Here is an 18,091-nt window from a genome sequence, read left to right as displayed (position 1 = left end):
GTATCCTCCCTGAAACCTACTTGTTGTTCCATGAGGGATTCTCATTCCAGTTTCCAAAACCATGCATGCCTTTTTATGTGTTTGTTGTTATCTCCTCTGCTCTTGTTTATGTTATGAACATACCTTTCCCCTTTGTGTAATTGCAACATTACCTGACATTTGAAAACACACCATCACTTATCTGATGTCACCACATCTAGGGTGGATGTGATGGGGCTGTATTGATCCAAGTGCAGGGTTGACATAAACATGTAGGAGCTATTTGGGCCGAGAGCAGCAGGATTAAACCCTGATCTTCCAGAAAACTATCAGAGATTTTTAGCCTTCGTAGAAAGGAAATAAGGTACTGCTTTCAAAAACCTTATTTGGAAAACCAAACATGCCAAACTGTGTGGAAATCAGTGAGCTGGATTTCTTTGTAAGACCATGTGAAAACGACATCACAGAATTCCCCGGCACAAGGGTGGTCACTGCCAACCACAGTGCTGTCACAGCGGGGAGCCTGGTTTGGAAGAGGATAGAGGCTGCTGTGCTGTAATTATTCATGCTATTTCAAATAATCCCCTTGGCCTGTTCTGTTAGATAGAGGAATTCCTCTCACCACCTCTCTTCTCTTCCTTCTTCTTTTCTTCTTGAATTCGGAGTTCTTCTTTATTAGTTAAAAAAAACCAATGTAAAGTACGTAAACCTCAAGCAGGATAAGTAGAAGCTCAAGAAGCCCCTAAGTTGAAAATACCAAAGCTGATCATTTTTTACCATGAGTGGATAATATGTTTTCTGTTTCATTTCCAAACTACAATACTAAGAAGTCATATACTTATAAAGCAACTTCACTCAATCCAAATCCTCTTAAGAACAAAGAGAGCTATTTATTTTTATAGCTTGGAATTAATCTGTCCTTTATATACTAGGCAAAAGGCACATGGGTATTTCAAGGTTTCCAAGAGGTGCTTACTTTCCTCTGCTGGAGAGACTTTAATAATTCAACATTAAAGCAGCGAAGAACGTATGAAGAACTCAAGAAATTCAAACGAGGCAGGTATTAAGCTGAATTCTTTAAGAGAGGAAGTGCTGAAATCCAAAGAGCTTTGAAAGACCATCAGAGTTAGAGGAGAAGTGGAGATAGATAGTGCAAAAGACAGCTGGAAAACAAGCTAATAAAAGCATCCTACATGGAAGAGGAATAAAGAGAAATTGTAACTAACGTACTGCTGAAGTAATCAGGTAGCCTATATCTTGTACTGTGATATCCTGCAGGCTTAGGAGACTGATTTTCAGAGCTTACACGTGCACAACTCCAGCTACAGTCAATAAACACTGTGGATACATAACCATTCTGAAAAGCCGGTCCTAAATGGTCCAGGAAGCAAAGACATTAATTAAACCCCTAGTCTTTCACCACAAGAAACACCCTTCATTCCTGTCTTGATTCACACAGCCTGAGAGATACGTAAATATTTGTTAAGGTAATCACATTCCGTGGCAGTATTGAATAGTACTTGCTCTAACAGACATAGTCTTAATATAATGACATGGTAATGCTTATGAAAGTGTGGGTTTGTGGCTTAATCATAAGTCAGATTTTATGCTATCCTCAGCCCTGGCTCACATCACTAAATTTAGAAAAGTAATTTTAAATTACCCTGGGCTTCTGCTTCAACCCGGAAAAATCACCATGATCATCACTTACGCTTCTACAGGAGCGTCATAACATTAACAAAATTAATGTTTGTAGGTAGTCAGAAAAAACTTTGGAGAATTAGTGTTGAGCATTATTTTTATTCGATATTTTAGAACCAGCTCTGCCCTTCAATACCTCGGTCTCTGTGGTACCTATGTACCTTGTCAGACAAGGAACATTGTCACTGGTTTTTAAGCACTGACTGCCTCGGCACAGCAATTACAGAGATACAGAAAAGTTCCGGGGCTGTAATTTTAGGAGGTGAGGCTTTAGCAGCTGTGAGTTTTCTTCTTAGCCTCGCCCTGTACTGCAGGGCTTTGTTCTGAGGATGCAGATGTCTTCTGGACGGCAGCACCCAAAGCACCCATCACACCCAGTTGTAAGTATTCCCCCAGTCCTTCTGGGGGAGCATTTTTTAACTCAGCCTAAGCTAAGCCGTAGAGTTTATAGTATGATCTCACATTGGTACCGCCATCCTGCTGTTCACCAAGAGTGGCAATGAATGGGAAGGCCTAGCAATGTCTTGCCTGTCGCTGCTTCCAAAATTGCCATGCCAATGAACAGTGGACTGGGACCATGACAATCTTTGCATCGAAGACTCTCAAAGGCAGCCACCAGCACCTTTCGCTATGACACCCAAACAGGAATGATCCATTCCTAAAATGTAGCTATAGGTGGGACAAAAAGTAGCTTACATTACTTGTATGATAAAGTAAAATATTAATACACATTCATACATTCATAAAGGCTCTTTACATCTAAAAAACTGTGATCTGAAAGTTGTGTAACTAAAATATAATTCTGTCAAAAGACAGAAGTTAAACTGGTTTTTGCATCTCTCCACAAAGTGAGAGCACTTCTCAAGGACAGCATGTTGTTTTGCCAGGGTACAGCACGTTGGGTTTTTTTGCTATCACCCAAGGTACACAGAAACAATTTTTTTAAAAAAAGGAAGGAAACATGCTGTGTTTGGTAATTTCTGAACTACTTCATGGGTGAATATTCTACATAACTTGAGTGAGAGTCAAATGAATGCAGGATGCTTTCATCTCATGCATGTTGAGCAGTCAGAATGATTGCCTTACCATTTACCATCTAATCTACCTCTAATGCCTGTTCTTGCTTCCACTGGAACAGCTGGAAGTGGAAGAGGAAGACAAGCTTAAGAGAAAGATGATGACAGGGATGCATACCACCCAGACCAGACCAACCAGAGCTCTATTCTTTAGGCCTTAAATGTTGCTGACCCAAGTCATTCTGATGTTTTCAGGTAAATCTGGGTATATAAGGTGTACAAGGAACAAAGTCAGACACAAAGCAGCAGTAGTATCACAGAGTGGACACCATCTACCATTTCCGAGTATGTTACATGTTGTTTTCAGTCATGAGCAAGCACAGCCATAAATAAAACTTTGGTCAGGAACTCAAGCTGCTGTAGTTGTACCAAACTTTTACTGCAGCAGTAATTTGCCAGCATCTTCATTTCAAAGCTGGTTTGCACAGTGAAACACGTCAACAATACAAAAATGCAAACCATTTTTCATGAAAACATGATATTGTTTTCACTTGCAGCTTCTTTGGAAATTCATTATAAATATCATTCTTGGATTTGGGCATGCATTAGGTGATGTTTGCCTTTTGTTGTGAGTTAGAAAGGAATGCTTCAGGAAATCACATTTGGACTTGAAACTCCATTGGTGAAATTCCCAGCTAGAAAATATGACATGACTGTGGTATTTGTAGGACAAGGAGTTCTATTAATTGAAGGTGCTTTTGCATATTGCCTACACACCAGAGAACCTTCAGGTTTTACTCCCTTGTGCCCAAGAGTCAAACCCTCTTCAGATACACTATTCATTTTCATTTTGTGAAAATTGAGTTTTTGTGAAACTAATGAAGTTTTAAGATTTAGTTGTTGAAACAATGTTGTCACGGGCAATGGATGAAAAGCATTTTAGACAACAAAAGAGGATGTTACATAAATTGCTTCTTCCATCAGGGGAATAATATGGGGACAATTACAATTTAAGAATTGTAGCATAAGGATGTAGCATATATTAAGTCCATGATCCACCTTGATGGGATCTCTTTGGAAGGTTCATACTACTCTTTGATCATACACATTCTTCTTTCAGGAAATTTTTGCCATGGTTTTTCCATCATCAAGATCCAAAAGCTATTTATCCCAGAGAGAGAGCTGTGGACTGGGGACTATTGCAAAATGCTTTATATGAGGAGATCTTACAGCAGCCTTCCAGTACCTAAAGGGGGCCTACAGGAAGGATGGGGAGGGACTCTTTGTTTGGGAGTGTAGTGATAGGGCACGGGGTAACGGTTTCAAACTGAAAGAGGGGAGATTTAGGTTGTATGTTAGTAAGACATTCTTTACCGTGAGGGTGGTGAGGCACTGGCACAGGTTGCCCAGGGAGGCTGTGGATGCCCCATCCCTGGAAGTGTTCAGGACCAGGCTGGATGAGGCTTTGAGCAGCCTGGTCTAGTGGGAGGTGTCCCTGCCCATGGCAGGGGCGTTGGAACTGGATGATCTTTAAGGTCCCTTCCAACCCAAACCATTCTATGATTCTGCCATTCTATGAGCAGTGATTCTGTGAAAATATGTAATGAAAATGTGTCACATTTCAACTTCAGCTGACACTATTGCCAAGCATGAGTTTGGTTCTTAACATTATAAACTACATACCAGACCACCTGAAGTTTTTTCTTAGATACAGCTGTAAAAATAATTTCAAAAATACACAAGAAATTTAGAAGTTTAAGTCTTCTTTCTAGAAAATTTGATCTGAATCTCAATGACAGTCAACAAGACTTCACTTTCTAAGGCCAAACTCCAGGTTTCCTATGGCATGGGAAACTTCTGCCAGTCTAGCTATGTCACATATATAACAAAAGACTAAGAAAATGTTTACTGGTACAGTTTGACATACCAGTTTATGTGAGGAGGTGAAGTAGTATGGAAAAGAGGTAGGTAGTGCTGCAACAGAATTACTTAGCACTTTGCCAGTGTAAATTGCCAGAGTGATTGTACTAAGACCTAAGAAACTATAAACTTCTTGAGGCACTTTTTCCCTTCTAGTGCAAGTATTTTCTAGTTAAAGCATGCAAAGATTTTATCAGATGCCAAGCAGGACTATAGCCAAGCTTCTGCAAGTTGTCTCCTATGACACATTGGCTCCCTTTGGCTGAAGACTCAATAGGGAACCTTTCATTTGCACGATGTGTAACTGTACCCACCATTTCAAAATTTTCTTTTACGAGTTTGGAGGAAGCCTTGTCACATGACACTAAAATTAATTGCTCAGATTTTTAATTTCTGTTTTATAGGCTGGGAGGGCTGATTGTAAGAGTACTCTCTGCTTCTCTAGGTAAAATCAGTTGCCTTGTTTTTTCTTGAGTATCTTTCAAAGAAAAGCCAGGTGCATTTGATGTCAGCATCAATTTCATTGTGTTGGAAATATGCAAAACTGTACCTATCTAAAAACCATTTTGAATCATTGTAGCTTAGTTGTGAAACCTAAAGCAAAGAAGCCTGACTTCCACTAACTTCCCTTGAAATTTTAATTACTAAATAAAGTCCTTATATCTATGAAACATTTTAACTTCAAAAAGGTATTTCAATATGCCAATTGGGTAATTGCTATGAACAGTCATTTTATGTTTGTGAGCTGACACAGGCAGGACGCAGGAACAACCACAAACCCACAGATGAAATAGAAAGAGTAAATTTAATCTTGATATCTCATGAACCAGGAGATCTTTGAAGCAGGTGCAAAGGCATGCAAGCGGAAACACAGGCACCACAGAGCTTGGTCCTTGATAGTGTTTTTGAGAGAGCGAGCCCTTGTTAGCAAGGGAGAGAGAGAGAGTCCAAACCTGCTGTTCTCACCTGTATTTCAGGGATTCAAGCAGGTCTTTTCCACTCTGCTCTGATCTTTCCAACAGCAGGGCAGGAACCTCAAGCATGTTCGATAAGGTGCCTCTGAGTCCATCACAGGCCTGTGCTATCCAAGGGCAGATGTTCTACTTGCTGAGCGCACAGGACTAAACAATGCTTAGTGTGCTTTTCAACACGTGAGCTGCAAGTCAGTTGAGCATGTTTACAATCCTCCTCGCCAACCTTCCATTACTTTCCCACAATGCTATGGTCACCGGCTCTTAATCTGTACACTTTGGCATCATGTCAAAAAAAAAAAAACAAACCAAACCAAACCAAAGCCAAACAAACAAAAAAAGAATGGAAGAAAAAGAAAGAAGTGGTTCTGTACAGGGACTGACTTGAAAACAGACATGAGTGTTTGTCAGCTGCCTTTTTAAGTAATAATAGGATGAACTGAAGGATATATGCTCACCACTTCAGAAGGGCTGTAACATCATAAATTTGTTATTCTTTTATGGTCAAGGTGTCCACTCAAAGAGATGGATATAGCCTATAGACTATAGTGTGGTTATTGTTTTTCTGACTCTCTAGCTGTAGAAGTCCTTGTTGGTATTTTAGGGTATGTATGTTCTTCATCTGACAGATTACCAACTATTATTTCTTTCCTTTTTTTTTTTTTATTTCCCCCCCAAGAGCCTTAGTCATGAGCAAGAACCCCATTTTGCCATGCACACAACAAAAAGAAGAAAGAGGACAGGATTAACATGGTCACAGTTGTTTGGTTGAGTAGTCAGCTGTGGCCGTGTTCTGCCCAGGGTGCCAGCAGTGATGTCCTACTGAGGAGTCCCTCCCTATTCCAGCCCTATTCCAGCCTGATGATGACTGTTCTTGACAGCACCTGAGGGACTTGTCCCCATCTTTCCCTTTGTACCATCTCTGTAGACTACCCCTAGCAACAATTTTTGTGCTACTTTAAGGGCTTTCTGTTATACCAAGTGATCATACATCCTCTTTCTTGAAAGCTATCTGTTGCTGTATCTTGCGAAAGTAAGTATTGTATGTTCACTTTTGCCAGGGTGAATTCCTTAGCTGAGTGCCAGAGATTGTCCACGTACAATCATTCTCCTCCCACCAACTATCAGGGAACAGAGCACTTAATGGACAGCCTTTTGCTCACAAGTGCCGCATCTGGCAAAAAAGCAGAGTGTGAGAATCTTTCAGTTTGCTTTGCAGAGGAGCGCTTTTGATTGCTGCTACGTACCTGGCGGTCTCTTTCAGTAAGATTGTTTCTGAAGTGGATAAATGCTGTGTTTTCTTTCCATGAGTGTCATCCACTGAGGCGTCGTGAGTGAGGAGACTATGAAGTAACATAGCATTGTTTAGATAACAAGGCTGACTGGAAGAACTGTGCTTCAGCCGGGTTCAGGTAATACCACCTTTTGTGTAGGGTTAGGCTCTTGCTTAGTAAACTCCACAGAGGTTGTCAGTATCTCCAGTTGTGTCAGGGACAGGCTTCCCAGCTATCAATCTGAGGGGAAGCCAGTTTTTCTGTACATAGATCTATATCGCCTTGCATCCTGAAGGAACATCGAGAGAAAAGTGCATTGGGCTTCATAGGCTGTTTTCTGTGCTGCGCTACTCTCATCTTCGTCCCTTATATCCGGACCAGCAAGTCTGATTTGTCTTGAGTATCTCAATGAATAATTTGTGAGAGCTGAATCTGAAGGGCTAAAGCTCACGTTCTGCTTTGGAAGAACCTCTTCCTTCAGTTAAGCTGTGGAATTTCTTGCACAAAATATTTCGGGTGCTGAAGGTTTATACTGATTAAAGAGAAGTCCAGACAAATTGATGGAAGAGGCTCAAGAAATTCTTGAGCTGCAAAATAATGGCACTGGGGAAAGGATTAAACATACTTGCAATGTTCTTATGTTCTTTGCAAGCCTGTGTTTTTTGGCAGTGGCAGAGCCGGGATGCAAGGCTAGATGGATGCTGTGGCCATCTTTGTGTTCTTATTGCACTCAGATCACTGCCAGTTTATCTCTTAAAAAGGTGCAGAAAAGTCCCACTGTTCCATCATCATTAGTACTCTCCAAGTCAGACTTTAGGGATTGACTAACCTATGAATCTTTTCAATAAATGTTTCCCGAAGCATCTAAAGAATGGAGATAATAGCAGCATATTTTGTTTGAGTTTTTGGATGTTTATTTTTCACACTGGCTAATTTGTCTTTTGCACAAATTTTACAATAATCTATTTTCTTGATACAAATCATATCAACATACCTTATTAGGTATGATAGTCTTCCATCCTGTATAGCATCCAAAACGCTAACATAGAGAGAAGTTACCTTTAAGCAGTGCTGTCCACAATTCAACTACTTTCTATCTCACTAGTAAACAGTGCATAAAATCAGAGGGCTTGGAAATAAAAACTAAAAACATCTCTCATCTTCTGAAAAGGCAGGAATAGCATGGGTTGTGATGCTGGCAATAGGCAAATAACATTCTACTGTATACTGCCTTTTCATCTGGCACAAAGAGTAAACCTAATCTTCTGAGGTTTTTGCAAACACCTTTAGGTTAAAGCTGGGTGCTGTGAAGAGTGAAATGATGCTGATGGGGCAGGGAACACACCAATCTCCATCATATCGTGTTCTGCTGAGAGCATCTGACCTCTGATCCTGAGCGTAGACAAATGGACTGCTTAGTGGGCTTTTTCAGCATTTTGTGGTATCCAGAGAATCCCAGACAGAAAAACCTCAACTGTGAGTGATGATTCCCAATGGATCCGCATAGCTTCCTCTAAGTTCTAGTGTCATTGCATGGAACCAAAAGCATGGGATTTTCCATGCTGATTATTCTATTTATTTTTTTTTACACAAATTGGTTCAAAAAAAACCCAAGTGGTTTTTTACACTTTGTGGTTGAAAAACCACAAACACTAAAACAAGTCTTGAAAAATGCTGCGATTTTGTTCAGCTACCAATGCGTAAAGCCTCATCTACGGCTTTGTCTGGAATTCTAGGTTAAATCCAATGTTCCAGACATCATATCTCACTGTGGTCCAAGTTACTAGAGAGATTACCTCATTTCATGTCCTTATGGTATGGCATGAAAGCTCCATACCACTTCATTAGTAAAAATATCAACTGTGTGAGGCAGATAGACTGTTCACCCTGCCAAGCAAATTAATTTGCAACTTGCCTCTCCAGAATAGGATGAAAGCAAACCTTGATGTCTTCATAAGAAAATATACGGTAATCTCCTTCAACATAGGCTTCCCACTCCATCACCAACAGAATAATCTCCCATCTACTAAATAAAGCCCAGCTGTTAGTGACAAGACTGACAATAATCACACACATTTTTTATTGTGTAGGAATAATTCAGGGAGGTACGCTATCACCAGAAACTGGAAGCTGTTCCTCTAAACAAATCTGTTGAATGTCAGTGATGATAATTACTAGTTATTATTCACTGATTGCTAATGCAGTCTAGAGTTAGACATTCCAAAATAGAGACAGCCTGGCAGTTTTTACATGGATGTGTGTTCTGGCTAAATTTTTAATTTTTACCTTCTAACAATAACTCTCAGTAAGGAAAAAGCTAGTATTCAGTAGCTGAAATCTGTACTGCCTAAGCTGTTGAGGGATATTAATTGTTTAGCATAAATAAGTAAGTTTTAATTAATTACTTAGCATTATAATATGGTGTGATTTGTGCTGTTGATACAGTTCTAGGCTTACTTTACAGGCATATAATATTTCAACTTGAACGTAAATTGAACTCTAGGAGACAGAGGAGGAAGCGTTGCCTAAAGCCTGTTAAAATAAAGGATGTCAGACGAAAGATGAAATCACCTTTCTAGTAGAAGAGATTTAGACTAGGTCAAAGGAAAAAGGCAAGCTGCTATAATTCAGTTGCACCCTGGAAGCTATGCTGCATGAGATTTGTTGGAAGAAATCAGATCTTTTGTGAGACCAGATGGTACAGCTGGAAAAAGATGACAAGCTTTCAAGCACACAGAGCATTCATTAACTGATAACACAGATGTAGCAAACTCACAGCTAACTACAGAACAATACCGCATGTGTGAGTAAATAGATCTCTCAAACCTTTTTGAAAAAGACTGCTTAATCCTCATCTCTATAGTCTTTTCCTTAAGGTGTTTCGGTACTCATCTAAATCTTATAAATTGAGCTTCCCGTACAGAAAGAAATAAACATTTACTGGGAACCTGAAATGGCAGTTCATGTGAACCATTTGAAAACTGTTTTTTTTTCTTGTGGGTTTTGTTGTTGTTGTTGTTGCATTCTTTTCATCTGTAACAAAGACCTGATCTTACTGTGTGACCAGACTGGCACTTGTGTCAATGAAAGGAGGAGAGGAGGAATGCACTGCAGTTTGGGATCACAATTAGGCCTCAAGATCACAGACAAGAATCCAAGGAGGTAATTCTCTGTGCCCCTCTTTCCACTGATCATGCAGGTAAGCTTTGCAGGTGTGAGAGGAAATTTTGAACATTTAAATGCTGTGTTGAAAAGTTGTTTCAATTTCTTAAAAACGGCATTTTGCAAACTTATGCTTTTCTACAACTAACATAATTTAAGTAATATCTATTAATAATGTTGTGCTAATAAATCTGCATTCTGTTTAATTAATTAAGAATTCAGCTGATCTGAATTCTTTGAGAATTACTGTATATAACTGGACACTCTGATCAAACAGTACAGCATGGAAGAGGAGCACGGTTGCAGATGATTTGGGCCCTCAGAGAATGACTCTGATTTGGTCCTCAAAATAGTGTTCTCCCTGGCTGCATTTGTGTTGTCTCTTCTGTGGCTCCCAGGATGTCTGCTGTATGCATTCCCAGTGGTGACATGCCCTCTGTACAGCAGCTGGCTGAGCCTGGCTTTGTGTCACATGGGACTGATGTCACATGGAACTGATGATGCTGTCCACATCCTCCTCTGAGCCATGGACCAATCCAGCAATACAGGGGGAAGGAGCAACTAAACCACCACCATCTGGTCGACTGCTTCCCTGTACTCTCCTTGTTTCCCACTACGGAACAGAACAGCCTTGTGCTGCAGAAACCTCGGGTGATGGCTCCTTATTTTGCGTGGCCAGCACACGGGGTGACTCTCTGCAAAGTAAATTAATTTGTGCCATCTCAGCTGTCCTAGGGGTTTATGGTGTGGGGACACAGGTTTAAGTACTACTGCTGCTCCCTAGACAACATTGTTTTTGGTTACTGTTAGCTCCTAACGCTACTGCTGTTGTTTGATTGACCCAGGGAGACACTGGGGATAGAAGCAGACTGTGGTTTTCCTCACCTCCCACCCCACGGCTCCCAGTGAGAGGAGTATGTAGTTATAAGCCAAGACTAATCTGGAGATAAGCCCATTGGCCTTTGTAGGTTGGGGTATCTGTACACAGATCTATTATAGGCTGGTAATGTATATATATTCGAGGTAATTATATGGTCTCAGATGGTTATGCAAATACCTATGAGAGTACCAATGATAATGACACCCTGCTGATGCAAGCCAGTCTTTGTTATCCCATATTATAGGCCTGTGGCATGGAAAGACTAGGTAGCCAGAACAGGCTCATACAGTCCAGTACCAGGACAGACAGTAGAACTAGTTACTCAAGCTCCAGACTAGTTTTCTAATTTCTGTCTTGTCCTTCCTGTCCATCTATGTCTTTGCACATGGCTGCATCCCAGTGCTCTCTCTTATTTTCCATGATTGGTTACCGTGCACCTGGCTCAAGCAGGCATAAAATCTCATGATCGCATGTGCCATGACATTGAATTTCCTATTCCATCTTTATAAGAAAATTTTGAAACCTAAATCTGCAGCCTGTATTTGCACTCAGTAAAGAAAACATGATCTGACATACCATTCTTAAGCTTCAACTTGATGCAACCACAGTGTATTTTAATTCAAAACTGTCTAACCCAAAATATTTTATTTAAGGACTACAAATATATGCCTTTCTGACGAGTAATCATTGCTTCAGTGGGAAATAGGAAGTCCACAAATATATGCTTGGTTTCTCAGCATGACCTATTGTGGCTCACAGCCATCTGTGTTTACAGTAAGAGATCGCCCACATGCATTAGTCTGTAAACAGTATCAAACCCCAAAGCTTTTATTTTTTTCTTTCACTCTCCATCTATTGCAGTCTCAGGGTGTCTCCATCTAGGTATAAGTGTCTGCACATTTTTTGGTTTTTTTTTTTTTGAGGTCTAAGTAATCTAGCATCTGAGCTAGTGCTTCAGAGATGCGTTTGCATTATTGGTAGTTGAAAAGATTATTATTTTATTTGATTATTGTTGCCAGTAGTAAGGGAGCATTTATTAGCTGCCTCAAACCCTTCCTGGTCCTCTAAAAGTGGTTGCATATTCAGATAACCAGTGCCTATTCAATAACCAGTCAAAGTGTAAATGAGAAAAAGCAAACCCATTAATTTCCTCAGTGTGTAGGAGTGTTGGGGGCACCTCAGTCTGGCATTTGGGAACTTTCCTTTTCTCCATGTTAGCTGGCTTCAGACTGTCGACAAACCTTCTGACCAGCTGGTCTTTCTGACCACTCTGCAGCCAGGAATAGCCACAAAATCTATTTTGCAGACCAGTTATGTTTCTGCTAGATTAGATATATATTTACGAATGTGATTACACAAAAAGACTTAAAACCCAAGTTTCCCATAAATGTCATTGGCAAATAATGGAATTCATATCAAATTAGGACTTGATATTTTTTAAAAGATGTTATTAAAGAGTGCACTCATGTTTCAAGTAACAAACAGGAACACATTTGTGGAACATGTAAAGCACAGATATTCTTACCACTTTATGATCTCCAGGACAAAGAAATGCTCATGTGCATACCTCTGTTCATAAAATACATGGTGCTCACATCCAACAAAGGTAACTGGCTCAACGTGGAAGGAAGTTCCACGGTTGTCGCAAAGATGAAGAAATCCCAGCATACCCTTGCGTCAGAGAATTGAAGGCCGCCTGCAGCTTCTGAAGCAGTTTTGGGATTGTCCTGCACTCCGGGTCACTGCATAACCACTCCCACTGCCAGAAGGGCAAGAATGTGAATTGATGCTACCCAGGAAGAAGCTGAGGCTTTTGGTGCCAAGGAGTTGGAATGAAACACAGCTGTGTGACCAGTGTTTGGAAATGCATGCTATGCATGCTATGGATGGGGAGCAATGAACTGATTGCTGTCGGCCCTTCTTTCCCCACTGTTTTTTCTCTGATGTCTTTTACGACCCCCAGGCATTGACTGATCTGATTCACAAGATGAAGGATCTGGGCAGCACTTGGAGTCTGTTGGCTGCTTTGCCACATGCTTCCTGTGTGACTTCCTCAAACTGCTAGAGTGTAACCGCTCTGCTTAAGCCTTAACTATTTCTTGTCCCCTGAGTGTACTGAGATAAAGCTTTATGAACCTTATGAAATATGAGACATGCTTTGATTAAAATATGAGAAGTGCTTGATAAAATAATAAAAATATGTCATAAATTTTGGACAGATACAAGGGCACAGAATAGACAGATAGACAGACAGACAGATGTGGTAGATAGAGGTAGACATCCGACACACTAATGTGAGCAAATTATGGTAAAGAAATCTGTGAAGATTTACAATGTTTTAGGTAACAATGACTTGTGCAATGGAGAATGCAAAATTGCTTATCCTACCAGCCTTCACAGAAAACTGCCTTGCAGTTTTCACAATTGAGAGTATCTGGGTGGGCAATCCTCTATAGTAGCTAATTCACTGTGCATTCACATCTCATGGTATCTTGTTCATACAGCCAGATTCTGAGAATGGAGTTGGGGCTTCATGTGCTAGAGCTGAAAATGCCCAAACTGGTTTAGTCGCACGATGCTGAAATGTTTCTCTGAGTGAGCACACTGAAGAAGTACTGATTTTTCCAAAAGTACAATCAGGACTTTTTAGAAGTGGGAAATGAAACTGGAACACCTCATACAAAACTGTGAAATATTCTAAACTTGACCTTCTTACAGCTTTTGAGAGCAGGAAGTGAAATATAAAGTGGGATTGTTTCTTCTTAATAATGATTTGTATGTTCTTCATTAAAAAATAGTTTTAAAGCCCTTTTAGCTAATCAATATAGAAGGTAGAAACAGGCAAAATATTATCTCATCTACTCACTAGTTATATTCTGCTGCATCACAGAAAAGCAAATGTGATCTGTCCTCTTAGAAAATTTCTTTATTCAATTAGAATAGTTTTGTGTGTTTGTATGGAAAATGTAAATATTATGAGAATTCTGAGCTGCCTCTTGAACAATATAAGCCTTATGTTTTTTACAAAGGACCTGGATAACTGATAGGAATATCAAATCACCTTGTCCCCCAGAGGATCTCATATCCTGATATGACTTGGACAAGGACACAGTCACCATTTTTTTTGGTCAGAATACCTCTGTACCCCAGCCTGTCTGTTTCTCAGATGAAAGCTTCTCCTTGTATCTTTCTGTAAATCGAACTTAGATCGTTCAGAGAACATTTTCATCATAGCTTGTATACAGTCTAGTAATTCTTGAGTACATGCTCTTCAACATGTTTGTTATTTTGCTTGTGCACAAACAGAAATTTTCTTTTGGTTATTATGTGGCCAGTAAAGAAAATGTTTACTCAGGACTTATCTACCCTTTATTTGGTGTTTTCACATTTCCTGGACTTGTGCCACACAGCATGGAGGATAACAATCAAGCCAGAATTACTTGAGAATATTTCTCTTCATTGCAAACAGAAGCTTCCATCTGAATTCCATCCATCCAGGAGAATTTTTACTGGTGTTATGACTGGATCAAATCAAGGCAAATGTACACCCTTAATACACTGATATGCCCATCAGGGTCTGCCTGTGGCCTACAGTCAGCATAAGACTAAACCAAATGTTTTCACAAAGAGCACAGCTGCAGGAGAGCTTTCTGCGGGATGCATTACCTCATTTATCTAGGAAGCACAAAATTATCTACAAAACGAGTGTTAAGTTCACAAGATGCTTTTTCTGCATAGTCCTCCACAAACCCAGTGATCCTTGGATCTCTTCTTAAAGTAGTTAACTTTGTTTCTTGGCTCTTTCAGATGGTCTGCCAAAGCATTGGCCAAGTGAGCTGCCACAAAGTACTATGTGAAGATTTTGATACGGAATGCATACTTGCAGCTCTAATGGAGGAACGTTTGAAAACCACTGCACCCCAATCTGTCATGGAAGCATATGAGTTTGGAAACAGCGTCATACTAACATGCCTACTGTGCTTTTGATTAAGAACTAGATCAGATACAACTGGCATAGAGTCTGGACAAGGCAAGCTTGGGTTTATCTATAACTGCCCATGCTCTAAATCTGTTTATGAAATTTTAACTCATGAAGTAAATAAAAGCATTTAAAAGAAATTGGTTATCTAAATCTTGCGGTTTCTTAAATAGCAGGTGGCTTCAATGAACTAATTAAATCATCAATGAACTAATTAAATGATCAATAGAGTTAAAATTCAAAGTAAACTAGAAACAGAGTGTATTTGGAACCTACAGTACTTGCACATAGGTTATTAATGAATACCGTTCACTCTAATAAATATTAATAGGAGAGTCCAACATCTCATATTATTCTTAACACGTGTCATTCTCTCCATTGGCTAATGTGGAATTTTGGAGTCAGAAGAGTTATATTCAATCTTCAAGAGCTCTTACTCACATACTGGCCAAATGCCATAATGTACTGAACAAGGTTTACGTCCCTAGATGAGACATTTTAACTTTTTTCAGCTAAATATATTAATTTAGTTGCAAAGCACAGCGACAGTCCCTACTAAATCTGCAGCAAAATCTCTTCACTGAACAGAGGGACCCAGACCTGCCATTACAGTAGGACCTTCTGAACACAGCACCCTGCATGACAAGAGGAAGGAACTGTACATGTGCCTGTTTTGCAGGTCTTTGTTTTTTAGAAGAAGTACCTTTAATGTGGATATTACATCAATTAAGAGGAGTTAAAATAGAAGTAGATAAATAAGCAAATAAAACCACATATTTTCCTACAGTGTGACGGAAGGCCTCTGAGTACAATTTAGCAATTAGAAATTGCTGTCCTATCATAAAGTCATAGGATCCTCACTCAGAGATAAAATCACCATTTGCTTGTGGGAACAAGAACATTGTTACGTCTGTGTGACATTTTGGGTTTGGTTTGGGGGATTTTTTTTTGGTGGGGGGGAGGAAGGGGTTCCATTCAGGCGTTTTCATTCCCTGATGATTTGGACACATAACAACCATCTGTTCAGATGGTTCAATCCAGAACATGTTGTTTTCAGAGCAATGAAAGAAAAACAACATGAATAGACAAAAGATGTTACATATTTTCTGGCAAACAGAACTTCAAAAACTTTTGTCAGTAAGGCAGAGAAAATTTCTGTAAAATGAAGTTAGACATTTTTCCTTCACTTTTTCTGGTACAAATAGTACACTATGTGAAGAAAAAGCACATGGAAAGGATTCAGCTACATAAATAATACCACTTCAAAGGTGCCATTGGCTCATGTTACTAGAGGATCTACAGGCAAACCGGTCCATTTCTTGAAGCTAATAAAAGTACCACACGACAAAACACAGTTTAGACTGTTAATAGGACTAAAGGTTTCAAAGCAGAAAAAGAGCCAATTAAAAATTAACTCTATTACATGGCAGCAATGTACCAACGTCCTTAAGGGTTTATTTAACAAGACGTTCTGCAAGAAGAGGTGATCGTTCATTCATGATATACCATGCAAACATCAGGAATCATGCAAGTATCAGGGAGAGCAACAACACATTAATGTATTTTATTTTCTAAACAAATACCATAACTTAGGGTGGCTTTTCGTATCTTAAAAAAAAAGGAGGGTTGGATGAGAACAGTTGCAGAGGTCATTTCCGACCTTTATTGCTCTATAATTCTCTGAAACATGCACTTTGACAAGAAGCTGTGAGAAGGAACATTGAAATACTTCCAATGATAATAAATAAGATTAAAGGTAATGATCAACAGGAAGAAGCTTAGAGATAAGACTGGGAGAAGTACAGAGAATATCTTGATGAAATAGGAGGAAAATGCTTAGCTGTAAAGGAGAGGAGAGAAGGGAAGCAAACTGCAAAGAGATGAGACATAGCATACTGGGATAAATAAATATACCATCTGCTGTAGGAGAGAAAAGGGTAAATCGACTGGCCTGATGGAAGGAGTTATACGTGGGGCCCCTTCAGCGCCTCCTAGAAAACACTCTTGGTTGGATGCATGAGCAGAGGAGGAGATAAACAGAAAAAAACAAAGGGATTTTTTCCATTTTTTTTTTGAGGGTGGGGAATGGAATGGAATGGAATGGAATGGAATGGAATGGAATGGAATGGCATGGAACAGAATGTCACAGAGTGGGATGGGGTGGGATATGCATGTTGAGGAGAATGCTGATCAGTAAAGATATCATGAGGAGGAGTTCAGGTGCTTATCAGATGCTTACCTGTGGTTCCAAATGTAGTGAAGCATCAGGTAGATCTTTGGCTTTGTTGTCTAGAGTCACAGAAAATGGGGTGACTTTTAAACCTCCTAAGAGATAATAAATGCTGTGGTTGGTTTTTTATTGTTTGTTTTGTTTGTTACTGTTATTTACTCTGCATGACTTACCAATTTCCAAATGTACAGTCCTATTGAGACTGACTTGATACTCTGATGTTTTGCCTGGAGGTCTGTACTTACGTGGTGTCTCAGGTGTTCTCTGTTAAGGCATGTGTATAATGCACTGTAACCTTAAGCCTGGCCGTACTTTCAGCAGTGGGTGGATCAGTTTACCTCACCTATTCTGTGACTTACCTTATTACACTGTTATGTAAAGTTGTTCCCTGGCTGTGGATGCATCCAATTTAAATTGTGTCAGCCCAAGAATAGCTTGTCTCCACCTGGAGCGTGAAAGATGTGGTATGTAATTGTTGCGGGGTATGCCTGCTTCTAGGGCTAAAAAATGTAACTGGTCATTCTGAGTGACATGTCTCAGGGTTCTCCATTAAGAAGGTGATAAGGTGATACACAAAATAACCCAAATATAGCCCACAAGAGGTGGCTATGGCACCTGTAGAAGTGTTGCTAGAAACTAGTAATCTGTGTAGATACATTGGAAAAGCACTGAAAGGCTGACTAAAAGCTAGGCGCATTAATTGGGTTATGCTTTCACCAAGGATCACTTACAAAACCTGTCTTAGGTACACAGAAACAAGTCACATGGTAACTGAGCTAAACCACCATGCCTTGTCCAAAGTTCATTATTGCCCTTTCCCTGGCTTTGGGAAAGAGGCAGGTCTTCCCTAAGTAGAGAAAACTTTCTTATGGATATTGTTCAAGATCCTGTTTATGCTGAAACGTCTGGGAACTGCCTCATCACGCCTCTTCTAGTCTTGGGCACATGAACTGGCAGTTCTGTATGTCTTTTCACCACT

Source organism: Larus michahellis, chromosome Z (genome assembly GCF_964199755.1).
Source record: "Larus michahellis chromosome Z, bLarMic1.1, whole genome shotgun sequence".
Classification (NCBI taxonomy): domain Eukaryota; kingdom Metazoa; phylum Chordata; class Aves; order Charadriiformes; family Laridae; genus Larus; species Larus michahellis.
Note: the sequence above shows the minus strand (reverse complement) of the source record.